The sequence below is a fragment of the Lissotriton vulgaris genome, chromosome 11 (genome assembly GCF_964263255.1).
Source record: "Lissotriton vulgaris chromosome 11, aLisVul1.2, whole genome shotgun sequence".
NCBI lineage: Eukaryota > Metazoa > Chordata > Amphibia > Caudata > Salamandridae > Lissotriton > Lissotriton vulgaris.
Window position 1 is genome coordinate 1,035,349,459 of NC_141699.1, and position 18,813 is coordinate 1,035,368,271.

The window sequence follows — 18,813 nt, forward strand, 5'->3', positions numbered from 1 at the left end:
TAACCAACAAATCAACAAAAATAGAGCTGCTCTTCTATATGCAGCAGTTTTTAGGCACTGAAACAGGCAATTACAATCACAAAAAATGAAGAACCTGAAAGGCGACCACATAGATCTGTTTAATTGCTGTTCAAGTTCAAACCTCCTGTACCCAAGAAAGTTGGAGAAGGGCACGATTACACATTTGCTCTTGGAACATATGGAGGAAAACAACACCCTCTGCCATCCACCATTAGGGTTTAATTCTTAGAGGGAAATGGAACATGCTGTCAAAGAATTTATGAAGTAAATGTGTCTGTTGCCTTTATTGTGTTGAATCACATCTACTGATTGTAAGAAACTGTCTTTTTTGTATGGTCTCCCCCATTTTCTTATATGATTCTGATGTTTTTTCGACTCCGCACACTGGAGAACTGCTAACCAGGCCTCAGTAAATGTGCTCTGCCCCTCAAACATGTTGAAATTGGCATACTGTTTATTGGCATAGTTAACTTACCTATAAGCCTGCCATATATGGTACAAAAGTGTACCTAGGGGCTGTAATTTAAATGTCACTAGTGGAATGCAGCACATATTATGTCCCCCCTAAAGTGACGATGCTAAGCATGGCTCCTGGCCGGCCCCTGCTGACTGACTGTGCAATTTTAAATCTGCCAATTTGACTTGGCAAAATAAACCTTTTACCAGACCTAAACCTTTCTTTTTAATCATTCTAAGTCACCCTTAAAGTAGGCCCTACATGCCCATAGAGAAGGGTTCATAGCATTTAAAAAGTCGGACATGTATGTTCTATCTTTTACATGCCCTAGCAGTGAAACCCTCCTAATTCATTTTTAACTGTGGCAAGGCTGGCTATCCCATAGGAAACCACTGGGCTACATTATAAAACCATATAATACTTAACTTCAGTTTGGGAGTAGCAAAACATATTATTCAAGGATTCAATTTAATCATAATTTAAAACTCATGTTGGATTTTACATTACTATTTCGAATAAGACACTTTTAGAATGGTGTCATTGTTGCTTCCTGAATCAAATGTGCCTTCCTTCCCAAACTTGAAAAGACAGGATTTATAAACTTTTTGCGAACTTTTATTCTAAAAAACTAGACAGGAGACCGGGACTGCTGCCAAGCTGTAGCTATCGATGTCCAATCGCTGATCAGATCTAAAGTGCTGGTCTACCCTGCTTCAGGAGGTCTGACCTCTAGAAAAGTTTCCAAGTCAAAGAGTAGAGGACTTCACCGAAAACAATGCTGATCTGATGCCGATTCACATCAAGGCCCTCCTTGACACGGATGCCAGACTTAGGGCGTCATTAGGATTGCGGTTAATCCGCATCCTCCGGGCCGCGGAAGTCACCGCCGGCCCGGAGGATGCGGATTAACCTCTGCGGACAGAAAAAAGACCCCCACCAGATTAGGATGGCTGGAGGATCTTTTTTCCGTCCGCCGCTTTTCCGCCGCAGTCGGAAGGCGACCGCGGTGGAAAAGCTCTAACATGGCTGGCGGTGTCCATCAGACATCGCCAGCCATAAAGTCGGTAAACTTACCCTTGTCAAGCGGAGAACCGGCTTGTAAACGTCTGAATCCGACGGTCGTGTTCCTGTATGGACACGTGACCGTCGCTCTGACGTCATTTACATAGCGTCTGGGAATCGCGTGTAAAATAGACTAGACTGTATCTATCCCGAGGATTCGCATAAATGCGATGAAACACGTGTCGGCTGGCTGTTCAACACATTAAAGACTCCAAGATCTACTTATTGAGAGTGCTTTGTTTGGATAATTCTGCCATTTTGTGATATACATGTTGATTTTGTGTTACTTAACACTATACACACTGTCTTGAGTGCAACGGTAATCTGTTCTTGTGCATATAGGGGTAGTGCTTTTCTACTCATTGGAGTGGTTTAAGGTTTCTCCACTCACCGTCCTGCACCTAAATAGTCAATCATCTTTACACTGAAGTGCGTATAAACGGGCTGTGCACCTGTGTCTATACTGATGAAAAGCCTTTCCTCCCTTTTTTACAAAAAAAGAACTCTTTGGCAACGACTCACCTGGGCCTTGTATACAACCTGTAGTCCATCGCAATCAACCTGAAACCTTACCTATGTCTGGATCTTGGTCGACCAGTTGCCCACAATTGATGCTTTGTGCTTTTGTTTCATAACAAATTTTATTCGATCTTGCTGAGATATCCCAGCACATGGGCCGATGTGCATAAGAAAAATAATGCTTACAAACTGATCATAAACAATGACATAAAACTTGCACTGAAAGTTCCACAGCACACTCCTCATATCCCACCAGTCAAATCCAGAATTTTCCATAAATGAGAGTTCAAATGTGCTCCCTTTGTCCACTTCTACAATTCTCATAGGTTGGAATCTGTTCTTCAAAACATGCGTCAAGGGAACAAACAGGTTCTAATATGATACTCCTATAGTCTGCCTGCCTTTGCCAGATTTTGATATGTTTTGCCTGGTGCACGCAACCTTAAGCCCCCCAAATGGTCTAGGCCCTGCTTTGATACTGTTACAGTAGGGGCGTATTCTGCTTTCTTTGATTTGGCTACATCCCTCTTTGCTAGTTATAACCCCAGAAAGAGGAGTGTACAGCTTTTTGCCTTTCTTTATTTAAAACTTTCATTTTTACATAAAATTGTATCTACTGTTCCCCTGATTAGACTTGTATAATTTTGGTGTCATTTTATTCATTAAAATATTCTCTATTTTTATAAATTGGAGCGGGAATTTAATTCTGTTGTATTATTGTCTTTTTAACTGTTTTGGAACTTCTAAATGCTTTACACCTGTCTGCTCTGTGACATAGCTACCAGGGGTTGAGTTCAAGTTTATATTACTGAAACTTTTAATGCACCAAATAATTATCATTTGTGGTGGACTACCATCCACCACCACTTTCTCTCATTGATCATCCAGATGTGAATGATATTGTAGACCAATGCATTCTGCTACAATATCTGAAGAAATTACATGAGATCTTTGTGCTGGACCTTCTGGGGTATTTACTCTGGAAGGGTGATAGGAGATCAGAATCTGCATCTTGCTCTAGGCCACAAAACGTATCACTTATTTTCCCAAAGGGTCCACTGTCACTAGTGTGCTTCAATATTTAGATGAAGCTAGCACCTGAAATAAACTTATTGCAACATTTTGTTCAAGTTTATGAAGATGTAGCCCAGAGCCTGAGGAAGATCCTTCTCCTACCTCATCAACAAGACCTGGAACACCCTGCCTCTCCACCACAGGCAAATCCCTGCCACTGACCCAGTTCAGGAAGGATCTCAAGACCTGGCTCTTTGACTGAACCCCAGCACCCAGACGAATCAGCAGACATGCCCCCACCCTCAGCACCTTGGAGCCTGTGCTCTCTAAACCCTTGATTCATTGATTGATTGACAGACCCTATTGAAGTCTTCTTACCAATAATTGGCTCCACTTTACTGAACCCAGATGACCCCCCTTCCTTTCCTTCCTAAAAAATCCCAGGTCTGCAATATTTAAAAAAAATCATTATTCTTGATCTTCTATTACAGCCTAATAACCTCAAATATGTTTATACAATTATCTAAAACAACTTCTCCATTTCTATAAGGACCATAACCCACTTAAATGGGATTTTATGCAACAGTGTATAAAAATGGAAAAAAGACCAATACCCCCTGTTCTCTGGACATCTGACCATATTCGGTATGCACAGCAAAGAGTCTTAAACCAAACTCTTTTAAAATAGCCAAATTCTAACTGCAGCAAAAAACACCCCAGAGTCTATTCCCCTATCAGCAGCTCATAAGGAGTAGGAAAGCTATTATCTACTGCCCCACACTTCCTTAATTTAAAAAAAGGATAGACATCTGTTGGAGAGCTGTAGCCCTATAATATAATCTGAGGGTCAGGACAACCAAGCCCCCTCGCTGTCTTGAGAGGGTCAAAAATGTCAACACCCTTCTGGGCCTTTAGAAAGCCCATACGAATCTAGAAATCAACCCATCCAATACCTTAAACCATGTGTTCCCTACCTCAAGAGGGATGGGACAAAAGAAATATAATATTTTAGGCAAAAAAAATAGTTTTCACTATATTTCTTCTCCCAATAAAGGGAAGCCTGAAAGGATTCAGTCTCCCAACACCATTTTAGTTTTCATAATCAGAGGATCTAAATAATTTCCTCAATTCTCTCAATGTCTGCTGTGATGTTAACTCCAAGATAAACCGATCAGTCAACCACCAGCCTATCTTAATACTGAACTTTACCATTGATTTTTACTTGGGGTTTGTCCTGATTTAATAGATAATCTGGAAAGCTTCCAAAACTTCCTGCCTCCTTTTCGATCTCTCTCAATGCAGACCCTGGCTCCAAGGTAAAAACTGCCAGATCATCGGCATATACCAACATTTTTGTTTCCTATCCCTGAGAACAAACCAGTGGAATTAAGGGATTATTCTTTATTCTCCTGATCAGTGGATCAATATAAAGGGCAAATAATAATGGGGAGCATGGGCACTCTTGCCTTCTACCGCGGTGTTTGACAACTGACTCTGAATGCCCCCTCCATATACGAGACTTTAGCTCTGGGATTGTTATACAGTGCTTTCACAGACTGACACTGGAGCCATGCCCATCTTTTCCATAACCGCCCAGAGAAATGACCAGGAGACCCAATCAAACTTCTTTTCTGTGTCAAAGAAAAAGGAATTTTTACTGAAAATATCAAAACATGGGCAGAAACAAATGGGTTTATTGAAACTGCTTGCAATTTTTATGCTAAGCATGTAGGTAGTTCAGCAAAAAAATCTGAGTTCTTAGAGGGAATTGTGAGAAATAGTTTTATCATCTTTTGTGATAGCATAGAGATATTGTAAACTTTTGATGAAACAGAGAGAAGATATTACGATACCTATGAGAAAATATCCTTATATCTCAAGCAAGGTGAAATATCTTTTTAGTTTTTTTAGGTGTGTTAGTGAAAGGAGAAACTGAGGACATTTTTATATCTGAGAGGCAGGGGATGGGTAAATAAAAAAGAGATACAAACAAGGCTGAATCAAAATATTTGTTCAATATTTGCAAAAGAAAAAAATACACTATACAGTGTGTGGTCCCTGCTTGAACCTGCTGAACATTTAATGGATGAATCAATAAGATCTGATATATTGAGACTTGTGACATTAAAACAAGGCAACAATGTTGCACACTACAAACTTGGGGATTCTAGAGAATTTATTAAAAACATTTAGTGGCTGATGCGATGCCAGTCGGAGTTACCCTAGTCCGACACAGTCGCGGATTCGGGACCGACCGACTGGTCGGCGGTTCCAACTGCATGATTATGCTGCACACTGTGTGGTCGCATACACCCAATTCTCTATGGGAGCTTGTGTTGTGACTGTAAACCGGCCACAGCACTGGCTCCTATAGAGAAATGGGACTTTGTATAAATCCCTGCGTCCTGTGGCAGGCACCTCAGGGTGCCTGCCACACAGTGCAAGGATTTACAGGGGGGGACCATAGGTGTCCCCCAGGCCCACAATCGTAGGAATGCAGAGGCAAAGGGGCCCTGCTAGGGGCCACCAAAATGACTTTCTAGCAGTATTTCTGTGTCCGAAAGGCCGGCACTGAAAGGCTGTCAGAAAACGACATCGTAATTCTGACGGTGGCGACGCCATCCATTGGGATTCCCGGTCGTTCTCTGACTGGCCGATGGGCTCCTTGAGCCCTTCGGAAGTCAGTCAGATTGACCAGCCTGTTTCAATTCCAACTGCATAGATTGTTATTAGGCGGTGGGAATTGAAACTGACGATGTGTCAAGAAGCCTCCGAACTGCGGTCGGAGGCTTTCCTACTGACATCGTAATCCACCTTAGTCTGAATTCTCTAAAGATTGTAGACATAGATGGCAACCATAGATCTTTCACCCTAATATCAGTGGAAAGGATTAATTATGAAGACAATAATTGCAACGTATCTTTGAAGTATTGAGTTACCATGATTCATGATAACATGATCTCCCAGAAGGCAGATATATGATATATAGCGGATTGAGATTCGTTAGCAGTCCTTGCTATAAACATTTTAGGTACTTTACATAAAAAATAAAGTGTTGTCTGCTTGGACTTTCGCAAGATCCTAATTGCCAATCCACACAATGTCTAAATGCCTGATTTAGTAAGTATTTCTCTAACTTAAGAAACGCGCAAGATGGAGGATCTTGACTCACTATAGGTTTTCCCCTTTGTTAAGAGCATTCTAGTATTTAATGACTTAAGACTATTTTAAGCCGGGAGAGCAATGTGAGGCAAATCCTTTGTAAATCAAGCCCTAAGTTTGGAACTTGCAAAGCACTAGTCAGTCACATTGCAAACCTTGGGGCACATTTGTATGGCGGGTGGACAAAGTCCGCCAGCCATACCAGTGGGAAAGGGGACCCCCCGCAAAGGGTGCAGCGGTCCCGTACATCCCATTAGGATGTGCCCACTAGTGGCACCTCACAGTGCCTGCCACGTTCTCCATTGACATGCAGGGGGATACCAGAGGTGCCCCCCATGTCCACCCCTGGCTCCCCCGGAGTCCTTGGGGGCCGGCAACGGGCCCCTAAGCAGGCTCCGCATGTCTTTCCATGGCGGCAATGCCGCCACGGAAAGGCATTTCCAAAGCCACACTGTAATATGGCTGGCGGTGTCTTTCAGACACCCCCATCATATTGAATCCATTTCCGCCCGGTCGACATGTTTACTGGACGGAAAAGCGGCGGGCAGTCTTTCTGTCCGCAGTGGACCCCCCAGCCATAGTGATATGGCGGGGGGGTCATTTCTGCAAGAATGGTGGGCAGATCACCCCCGGCAGGCCCACAGTGACTACCGCCGGCCCGGCGGGGGCGATCCTCCCGCCATCCTAATGGGGCCCCTTGTTACATGATGATGTGTCCGGATCACCAGTTAGTTAATACTCCAGAGTAGCCCTAAGAATATAGAGATAAATGTATAAGATTTAGAGAAATATTGAATGGTAGCTTGCTAAATAAAAGCTGATTTGCAGATTTACTCACATTTATGCAAATCTAGAATGTGAGAAAATCTGTGAGGCTGTATGATCTGACAAATTTAGCACAGTCTCATATTTTGTGCCATCTCTTGTGGGGATGACAACATGGCCAATGCAAATAAACCTCAGCTTGCAAATTTTAGCATGGGCGGGACCTTGTTTCACTTCCGTACTCAAGACATGACATGAGTACAATTATCTTCAAGCAAATGGTGGCCCAATACCACATTTCCCCATTGACTGCACCTAGTTTCAGTTGGCATTAGCATTACAAAGCTAAGCAAGGCTAATTTGCATGACTTTAATAGATAAGGGTTTTCATTGACGCCACTCGTTCTCTGGGTATTGGCATCATTTCTACCTGGTAATGCTCCCTTTTCACAAAGTTTTAAAGAAGTTTGTGTTATATGGCAGAATGCTATTTTGTGCATTTAATGAGACCAGGTCTAGCCGGTTAGTACATATTAACTTTATTTCTTAGCTCCTAAACAGCACAACTGGTCACTTTAGAATACCCCACCCTCAGACCTGATAGGACTCTCTTACATTATAAATGGCAACTAGAGTTATATTCCCACTGCCTCAAATAAATGACAACTACCACACATCTTCCCCCTTTAAATGTAATAAAAACAACACATAACTCTATTCTTCTTTTTCAAGAAGAATACAAATGAAACCTATTCCATAACGCAATCTTTGAATCTAGTTGGAGATGTATCATTCTACTCCTACTGGTAACTCTTGCAAGTTCAACATTCCATCTTCCTCAACACTTAACCAAACAACTTAGGAGTTGAACATGTCCATCACTGAGTCTTGCTGCATTCTTCAAACACTCGATCAGTTGTAGTGGTTCAGTAAAAACTCTTTCCCTCTTAGACATTTTTCCAACTTTTCTGATCTTCACCCACTCTCCTTCCTCTAAATCCACACCCTTGACTCCATGTTTGGAGTCATAATACTTCTTGTATGCCAGTTGTGCCTATTTTATTAAGAGACGATTTCACCTTCCTTATTGAACTCATTCAATCCACATTATCTTTTGTGAAAGGCTCTATGGCCCTCAACAAAACAAAAGGACTGCACCCTGCGAGATATGGTGTAAGACTATAAGACCACAGCATTTTCTTCACCTCTCTTTCCAACATTTCCCATTGACATTTGCAATCTGAATAGCACCTTTAACCCCTTCCATGCTGATGATGAACCCCAGCTGTCATGCACTACGGTGCTCGTGTGCTGATGACGGCTGTGGTTCGTCACGGCCCGCCCCTGTTCGTGCTGTTTACAGCACACCAGGGGAATTGCGGCCGCATGGAAGGGGTTAATCACACGATTAAAGCCCTCTACAGCTCCATTCTCACCTGGATGATACACTGAATTGTTCGAATGCACTATACAGTTTCGCCACAAGAAATCTTCAACCAAAACAGAATTAAACTGTGAACCATTATCACTTAACAGTTTATTTGGCAAACATTTCAAAAACACACTATCTAGAATTTCCACAACTGTTTCAGCATCAGCCTTTTGTACCACCTTCATTTCAACCCATTATTTAAAATAATCAATTAGAACAATGATATACTTTCCTCTTTAGTTCAAATAGATCCCATAAAATCAAAAAACATAATATCCCATGCCATACTAGGACACTCAATGGGATAAAACTCTAGTCTTAAAGTATTCAACCATTTATCCGAATCTGCAAACTGTGCACAATTACGCACCAATCTCTCAATATGCTATGCTATGCTATGCTATGCTATGCTATGCTATGGTGATTTGTATAGCGCACGGCTGCCTCAGCAATGTCAATACTCAGCCGCCCATACAAATGTTTACCTTTTCTCTTAGTTCTAACCATACCAAAATTACCTTCATGACAAAGACTTAGGGGCAGATTTACAAGCCCCTTGCACCTCTTTTACGCCGCCTTTGCGTCACTTTTGTGATGCAGCGGCGGCGCAAAGCCAGCGCCATGCTGCGGGGTATTTACAACGTGACGCATCTGGGAGATGCGTCACCTTGTAAAGCCCTGCAGCAGAAGGATTCAGAAAAGGGGGTGATGATGAACAGAGTGTCTGAATTAAGCAGACCACTCTTACCCAGTCCAAAGATCAGGGCTTGATCCATCACCGTTATTTATCTCACTGCACCATCCCAGCTCAGAACCTGGCTATATGCAAATCAGTCTGTCCCTGGCCCAGTGCATCATGGGAACAGGGCAGACTAAACTACCAAGCCAATTCTTCACCAGAAAGGAGACAAGCTACCGGGGACCGGTTTCTGGCATTTCAGCCGTCTTCGGCCCGGCTTGCTTGAATCCTGATGATGCAGTGAGAAAGGGACTCATGTCTGAGTATACCCTGTCACACCTATAGTGGCCAAAAACGATTCAGAAAAGGGGGTGGTGATGAACAGAGTGTCTGAATTAAGCAGACCACTCTTACCCAGTCCAAAGATCAGGGCTTGATCCATCACCGTTATTTATCTCACTGCACCATCCCAGCTCAGAACCTGGCTATATGCAAATCAGTCTGTCCCTGGCCCAGTGCATCATGGGAACAGGGCAGACTAAACTACCAAGCCAATTCTTCACCAGAAAGGAGACAAGCTACCGGGGACCGGTTTCTGGCATTTCAGCCGTCTTCGGCCCGGCTTGCTTGAATCCTGATGATGCAGTGAGAAAGGGACTCATGTCTGAGTATACCCTGCCACACCTATAGTGGCCAAAAACGATTCAGAAAAGGGGGTGGTGATGAACAGAGTGTCTGAATTAAGCAGACCACTCTTACCCAGTCCAAAGATCAGGGCTTGATCCATCACCGTTATTTATCTCACTGCACCATCCCAGCTCAGAACCTGGCTATATGCACATCAGTCTGTCCCAGTCCCAGTGCATCATGGGAACAGGGCAGACTAAACTACCAAGCCAATTCTTCACCAGAAAGGAGACAAGCTACCGGGGACCGGTTTCTGGCATTTCAGCCGTCTTCGGCCCGGCTTGCTTGAATCCTGATGATGCAGTGAGAAAGGGACTCATGTCTGAGTATACCCTGCCACACCTATAGTGGCCAAAAACGATTCAGAAAAGGGGGTGGTGATGAACAGAGTGTCTGAATTAAGCAGACCACTCTTACCAGTCCAAAGATCAGGGCTTGATCCATCACCGTTATTTATCTCACTGCACCATCCCAGCTCAGAACCTGGCTATATGCAAATCAGTCTGTCCCTGGCCCAGTGCATCATGGGAACAGGGCAGACTAAACTGCCAAGCCAATTCTTCACCAGAAAGGAGACAAGCTACCGGGGACCGGTTTCTGGCATTTCAGCCGTCTTCGGCCCGGCTTGCTTGAATCCTGATGATGCAGTGAGAAAGGGACTCATGTCTGAGTATACCCTGCCACACCTATAGTGGCCAAAAACGATTCAGAAAAGGGGGTGGTGATGAACAGAGTGTCTGAATTAAGCAGACCACTCTTACCCAGTCCAAAGATCAGGGCTTGATCCCTCACCGTTATTTATCTCACTGCACCATCCCAGCTCAGAACCTGGCTATATGCAAATCAGTCTGTCCCTGGCCCAGTGCATCATGGGAACAGGGCAGACTAAACTACCAAGCCAATTCTTCACCAGAAAGGAGACAAGCTACCGGGGACCGGTTTCTGGCATTTCAGCCGTCTTCGGCCCAGCTTGCTTGAATCCTGATGATGCAGTGAGAAAGGGACTCATGTCTGAGTATACCCTGCCACACCTATAGTGGCCAAAAACGATTCAGAAAAGGGGGTGGTGATGAACAGAGTGTCTGAATTAAGCAGACCACTCTTACCCAGTCCAAAGATCAGGGCTTGATCCATCACCGTTATTTATCTCACTACACCATCCCAACTCAGAACCTGCCTATATGCAAATCAGTCTGTCCCAGGCCCAGTGCATCATGGGAACAGGGCAGACTAAACTACAAAGCCAATTCTTCACCAGAAAGGAGACAAGCTACCGGGGACCGGTTTCTGGCATTTCAGCCGTCTTCGGCCCGGCTTGCTTGGATCCTGATGATGCAGTGAGAAAGGGACTCATGTCTGAGTATACCCTGCCACACCTATAGTGGCCAAAAACGATTCAGAAAAGGGGGTGGTGATGAACAGAGTGTCTGAATTAAGCAGACCACTCTTACCCAGTCCAAAGATCAGGGCTTGATCCATCACCGTTATTTATCTCACTGCACCATCCCAGCTCAGAACCTGGCTATATGCAAATCAGTCTGTCCCTGGCCCAGTGCATCATGGGAACAGGGCAGACTAATCTGCCAAGCCAATTCTTCACCAGAAAGGAGACAAGCTACTGGGGACCGGTTTCTGGCATTTCAGCCGTCTTCGGCCCGGCTTGCTTGAATCCTGATGATGCAGTGAGAAAGGGACTCATGTCTGAGTATACCCTGCCACACCTATAGTGGCCAAAAACGATTCAGAAAAGGGGGTGGTTATGAACAGAGTGTCTGAATTAAGCAGACCACTCTTACCCAGTCCAAAGATCAGGGCTTGATCGAACACCGTTATTTATCTCACTGCACCATCCCAGCTCAGAACCTGGCTATATGCAAATCAGTCTGTCCCTGGCCCAGTGCATCATGGGAACAGGGCAGACTAAACTACCAAGCCAATTCTTCACCAGAAAGGAGACAAGCTACTGTGGACCGGTTTCTGGCATTTCAGCCGTCTTCGGCCCGGCTTGCTTGAATCCTGATGATGCAGTGAGAAAGGGACTCATGTCTGAGTATACCCTGCCACACCTATAGTGGCCAAAAACGATTCAGAAAAGAGGGTGGTGATGAACAGAGTGTCTGAATTAAGCAGACCACTCTTACCCAGTCCAAAGATCAGGGCTTGATCCATCACCGTTATTTATCTCACTGCACCATCCCAGCTCAGAACCTGGCTATATGCAAATCAGTCTGTCCCTGGCCCAGTGCATCATGGGAACAGGGCAGACTAAACTACCAAGCCAATTCTTCACCAGAAAGGAGACAAGCTACCGGGGACCGGTTTCTGGCATTTCAGCCGTCTTCGGCCCGGCTTGCTTGAATCCTGATGATGCAGTGAGAAAGGGACTCATGTCTGAGTATACCCTGCCACACCTATAGTGGCCAAAAACGATTCAGAAAAGGGGGTGGTGATGAACAGAGTGTCTGAATTAAGTAGACCACTCTTACCCAGTCCAAAGATCAGGGCTTGATCCATCACCGTTATTTATCTCACTGCACCATCCCAGCTCAGAACCTGGCTATATGCAAATCAGTCTGTCCCAGGCCCAGTGCATCATGGGAACAGGGCAGACTAAACTACCAAGCCAATTCTTCACCAGAAAGGAGACAAGCTACCGGGGACCGGTTTCTGGCATTTCAGCCGTCTTCGGCCCGGCTTGCTTGAATCCTGATGATGCAGTGAGAAAGGGACTCATGTCTGAGTATACCCTGCCACACCTATAGTGGCCAAAAACGATTCAGAAAAGGGGGTGGTGATGAACAGAGTGTCTGAATTAAGCAGACCACTCTTACCCAGTCCAAAGATCAGGGCTTGATCCATCACCGTTATTTATCTCACTGCACCATCCCAGCTCAGAACCTGGCTATATGCAAATCAGTCTGTCCCTGGCCCAGTGCATCATGGGAACAGGGCAGACTAAACTACCAAGCCAATTCTTCACCAGAAAGGAGACAAGCTACCGGGGACCGGTTTCTGGCATTTCAGCCGTCTTCGGCCCGGCTTGCTTGAATCCTGATGATGCAGTGAGAAAGGGACTCATGTCTGAGTATACCCTGCCACACCTATAGTGGCCAAAAACGATTCAGAAAAGGGGGTGGTGATGAACAGAGTGTCTGAATTAAGCAGAACACTCTTACCCAGTCCACAGATCAGGGCTTGATCCATCACCGTTATTTATCTCACTGCACCATCCCAGCTCAGAACCTGGCTATATGCAAATCAGTCTGTCCCTGGCCCAGTGCATCATGGGAACAGGGCAGACTAAACTACCAAGCCAATTCTTCACCAGAAAGGAGACAAGCTACCGGGGACCGGTTTCTGGCATTTCAGTCGTCTTCGGCCCGGCTTGCTTGAATCCTGATGATGCAGTGAGAAAGGGACTCATGTCTGAGTATACCCTGCCACACCTATAGTGGCCAAAAACGATTCAGAAAAGGGGGTGGTGATGAACAGAGTGTCTGAATTAAGCAGACCACTCTTACCCAGTCCACAGATCAGGGCTTGATCCATCACCGTTATTTATCTCACTGCACCATCCCAGCTCAGAACCTGGCTATATGCAAATCAGTCTGTCCCTGGCCCAGTGCATCATGGGAACAGGGCAGACTAAACTGCCAAGCCAATTCTTCACCAGAAAGGAGACAAGCTACAGGGGACCGGTTTCTGGCATTTCAGCCGTCTTCGGCCCGGCTTGCTTGAATCCTGATGATGCAGTGAGAAAGGGACTCATGTCTGAGTATACCCTGCCACACCTATAGTGGCCAAAAACGATTCAGAAAAGGGGGTGGTGATGAACAGAGTGTCTGAATTAAGCAGACCACTCTTACCCAGTCCAAAGATCAGGGCTTGATCCATCACCGTTATTTATCTCACTGCACCATCCCAGCTCAGAACCTGGCTATATGCAAATCAGTCTGTCCCTGGCCCAGTGCATCATGGGAACAGGGCAGACTAAACTGCCAAGCCAATTCTTCACCAGAAAGGAGACAAGCTACCGGGGACCGGTTTCTGGCATTTCAGCCGTCTTCGGCCCGGCTTGCTTGAATCCTGATGATGCAGTGAGAAAGGGACTCATGTCTGAGTATACCCTGCCACACCTATAGTGGCCAAAAACGATTCAGAAAAAGGGGGTGGTGATGAACAGAGTGTCTGAATTAAGCAGACCACTCTTACCCAGTCCAAAGATCAGGGCTTGATCCATCACCGTTATTTATCTCACTGCACCATCCCAGCTCAGTACCTGGCTATATGCAAATCAGTCTGTCCCTGGCCCAGTGCATCATGGGAACAGGGCAGACTAAACTACCAAGCCAATTCTTCACCAGAAAGGAGACAAGCTACCGGGGACCGGTTTCTGGCATTTCAGCCGTCTTCGGCCCGGCTTGCTTGAATCCTGATGATGCAGTGAGAAAGGGACTCATGTCTGAGTATACCCTGCCACACCTATAGTGGCCAAAAATGATTCAGAAAAGGGGGGGGTGATGAACAGAGTGTCTGAATTAAGCAGACCACTCTTACCCAGTCCAAAGATCAGGGCTTGATCCATCACCGTTATTTATCTCACTGCACCATCCCAGCTCAGAACCTGGCTATATGCAAATCAGTCTGTCCCTGGCCCAGTGCATCATGGGAACAGGGCAGACTAAACTACCAAGCCAATTCTTCACCAGAAAGGAGACAAGCTACCGGGGACCGGTTTCTGGCATTTCAGCCGTCTTCGGCCCGGCTTGCTTGAATCCTGATGATGCAGTGAGAAAGGGACTCATGTCTGAGTATACCCTGCCACACCTATAATGGCCAAAAACGATTCAGAAAAGGGGGTGGTGATGAACAGAGTGTCTGAATTAAGCAGACCACTCTTACCCAGTCCAAAGATCAGGGCTTGATCCATCACCGTTATTTATCTCACTGCACCATCCCAGCTCAGAACCTGGCTATATGCAAATCAGTCTGTCCCTGGCCCGGTGCATCATGGGAACAGGGCAGACTAAACAACCAAGCCAATTCTTCACCAGAAAGGAGACAAGCTACCGGGGACCGGTTTCTGGCATTTCAGCCATCTTCGGCCCGGCTTGCTTGAATCCTGATGATGCAGTGAGAAAGGGACTCATGTCTGAGTATACCCTGCCACACCTATAGTGGCCAAAAACGATTCAGAAAAGGGGGTGGTGATGAACAGAGTGTCTGAATTAAGCAGACCACTCTTACCCATTCCAAAGATCAGGGCTTGATCCATCACCGTTATTTATCTCACTGCACCATCCCAGCTCAGAACCTGGCTATATGCAAATCAGTCTGTCCCTGGCCCAGTGCATCATGGGAACAGGGCAGACTAAACTACCAAGCCAATTCTTCACCAGAAAGGAGACAAGCTACCGGGGACCGGTTTCTGGCATTTCAGCCGTCTTCGGCCCGGCTTGCTTGAATCCTGATGATGCAGTGAGAAAGGGACTCATGTCCGAGTATACCCTGCCACACCTATAGTGGCCAAAAACGATTCAGAAAAGGGGGTGGTGATGAACAGAGTGTCTGAACTAAGCAGACCACTCTTACCCAGTCCACAGATCAGGGCTTGATCCATCACCGTTATTTATCTCACTGCACCATCCCAGCTCAGAACCTGGCTATATGCAAATCAGTCTGTCCCTGGCCCAGTGCATCATGGGAACAGGGCAGACTAAACTACCAAGCCAATTCTTCACCAGAAAGGAGACAAGCTACCGGGGACCGGTTTCTGGCATTTCAGCCGTCTTCGGCCCGGCTTGCTTGAATCCTGATGATGCAGTGGGAAAGGGACTCATGTCTGAGTATACCCTGCGACACCTATAGTGGCCAAAAACGATTCAGAAAAGGGGGTGGTGATGAACAGAGTGTCTGAATTAAGCAGACCACTCTTACCCAGTCCACAGATCAGGGCTTGATCCATCACCGTTATTTATCTCACTGCACCATCCCAGCTCAGAACCTGGCTATATGCAAATCAGTCTGTCCCTGGCCCAGTGCATCATGGGAACAGGGCAGACTAAACTACCAAGCCAATTCTTAACCAGAAAGGAGACAAGCTACCGGGGACCGGTTTCTGGCATTTCAGCCGTCTTCGGCCCGGCTTGCTTGAATCCTGATGATGCAGTGAGAAAGGGACTCATGTCTGAGTATACCCTGCCACACCTATAGTGGCCAAAAACGATTCAGAAAAGGGGGTGGTGATGAACAGAGTGTCTGAATTAAGCAGACCACTCTTACCCAGTCCAAAGATCAGGGCTTGATCCATCACCGTTATTTATCTCACTGCACCATCCCAGCTCAGAACCTGGCTATATGCAAATCAGTCTGTCCCTGGCCCGGTGCATCATGGGAACAGGGCAGACTAAACTACCAAGCCAATTCTTCACCAGAAAGGAGACAAGCTACCGGGGACCGGTTTCTGGCATTTCAGCCGTCTTCTGCCCGGCTTGCTTGAATCCTGATTATGCAGTGAGAAAGGGGCTCATGTCTGAGTATACCCTGCCACACCTATAGTGGCCAAAAACGATTCAGAAAGGGGGGTGGTGATGAACAGAGTGTCTGAATTAATCAGACCACTCTTACCCAGTCCAAAGATCAGGGCTTGATCCATCACCGTTATTTATCTCACTGCACCATCCCAGCTCAGAACCTGGCTATATGCAAATCAGTCTGTCCCTGGCCCGGTGCATCATGGGAACAGGGCAGACTAAACTACCAAGCCAATTCTTCACCAGAAAGGAGACAAGCTACCGGGGACCGGTTTCTGGCATATCAGCCGTCTTCGGCCCGGCTTGCTTGAATCCTGATGATGCAGTGAGAAAGGGACTCATGTCTGAGTATACCCTGCCACACCTATAGTGGCCAAAAACGATTCAGAAAAGGGGGTGGTGATGAACAGAGTGTCTGAATTAAGCAGACCACTCTTACCCAGTCCAAAGATCAGGGCTTGATCCATCACCAGAAGGAGGCGTTCCTGCAAAGGGAAGGGGCGTTCCGGTGCAGGAACGCCTCCTAAAAGTGACTTGGTGAAATCTACAAGATTTCACTCAGTCACTTTTAAGCCCATGCTGCGTCAAAACCCTGCGCCTGCTTGAAGCAGGCGTAAGGATTGACGCAGCATTAAAAAAATAGGGCACCCCCGAGCCTTACTGAAGCTGCGTCGCGCTTGCAACGTGACTCAAGCAATGTGTCTCACCTTTACGGCACAGATGCGTCCCGCATCTGTCCATTTTTGCCACATGGTGCGCCGCATTGTAAATGCGGTGCATCCATGGTGGCGGAGCCCGACGCACAATAACTGGTGCATCCCTGCTGATATGCAGGGATGCGCAAGTTATTGTAAATCTGCCCCTTACTAACTTATCTCTCCAACTGCCAGGGGATACCAGTGTTTCCCCTCTGACAATAAAATTACCATCAAAACACAATTTATTCCTTACTTCCCAATATCCCTTCACGGACTCCAGACGCAACATCCTTCCACACCAATCATTTCTCAAAAACTTCTTCACAGACTGTAAAATATTATCCAGCTAAGGGAGGAGGGTTGTTCTTGGCTGTCCAGTTCTTTCTAGAGAGATGGGCACTTGGAATGTTTGGATATTATGTCTAACTGTTTCCCTGTCAGAAATGCAACTGTACTTCCTCTATTGCTTTAACCCCTTGCCTGCAGGGCTGATTCCCCGGCTGTTCTGGGGGCGGGGGGGGCGTGCACAGAGCCCCGGTGCTTGTGATGAGCTCAGTTCCTCACGCAGCACGGTGGCGCTGTGCTCATGATGAGCTGAGCTCGTCACGGCCACACCCGTTTCTGTAGGACGTTCAGCACAGCGGGGGAATTAGCCCTGCGTGCAATTGTTGCAGCCGTTATGACGAGCTCAGCTTGTCATGAGCACACGGCCACCGTGGCTCATGACGAGCTGAGCTTGCCATGAGCATGGGAGGGGTTAACATGGCTAAAGGGAAACATTTGACGTGCTAACCTGTATGTTGTTCCTAAAAATGCTCAATAAAAAAAAATTTGAGGAAAATATTATCCTGCTCACAAGCTTTTAAACATTTACTCTCATCAATAGATTCCACTTCATCAGTTCCCAGCAAGGCCACCTGGAAATCATCCCCATCATTAGACGGAATCTCCACCACTAGCAAGAGTAAACAACTTAAATAATCTACTACTATATTTCATGTATCTGAAACATAAGTCACATTGTAATCTCATGGACAGACCTGATGTTCAAGCTGATACTTTTACTAAACTCTATGTAGTTAGAAACATCACTAATGGTTTGTGGTCAGTTCTTAACTCAATTTCTGTTTCCCAAATGAAAACCCATAAATGTTCCATACCGCAATCACACGCTAAGGTATCTCTCTCAATCACAGAACAATACTCCTCTGTAGGTGTCAAATTTCTTGATGCTAAACTTATCACCCACTCGTTTCCACCCTTGTCCACTTGGGAAAAGAAGCACCTAAACCATTATTACTCTCATCTGTGATCACACTGTATGCCTTCGGGTCAAAACCTTGTATGGATGCTGCTTGGCCTATATCATCCTTAATCTCTTTGAAAACCTTTTCACATTCATCATTCCATACAAATGTGTTCTTCGTTTCAAGTAGGTGTCGCAATATAAATGTTTTGTTTACAAAGTATGTAATTTATCCCTTATTTCTGTTTGAGGTGCTTTCCAAACTACCTCCAAAAACTCGTTCTTTGGAAAATTTCCTTTGAATTGATGACATGTCCTAAGTATAATACAGGCTCTTTGGCAAATTTACATTTTGAAAATTCTGCTGTAAGACCTTTTCCCTGCAATTCACAGAGTACTCTCCTTAATCTTTTTTGTCTTTTTTCATTAAGTAATATTTTGCCTTGGAAATATAATGCACTGTCAATATATTTTATAAATTCAGCCATAAATCTCTGGAAAACAGCATTGGCAAAAGCCTGTCCGAATGGCATCCTAA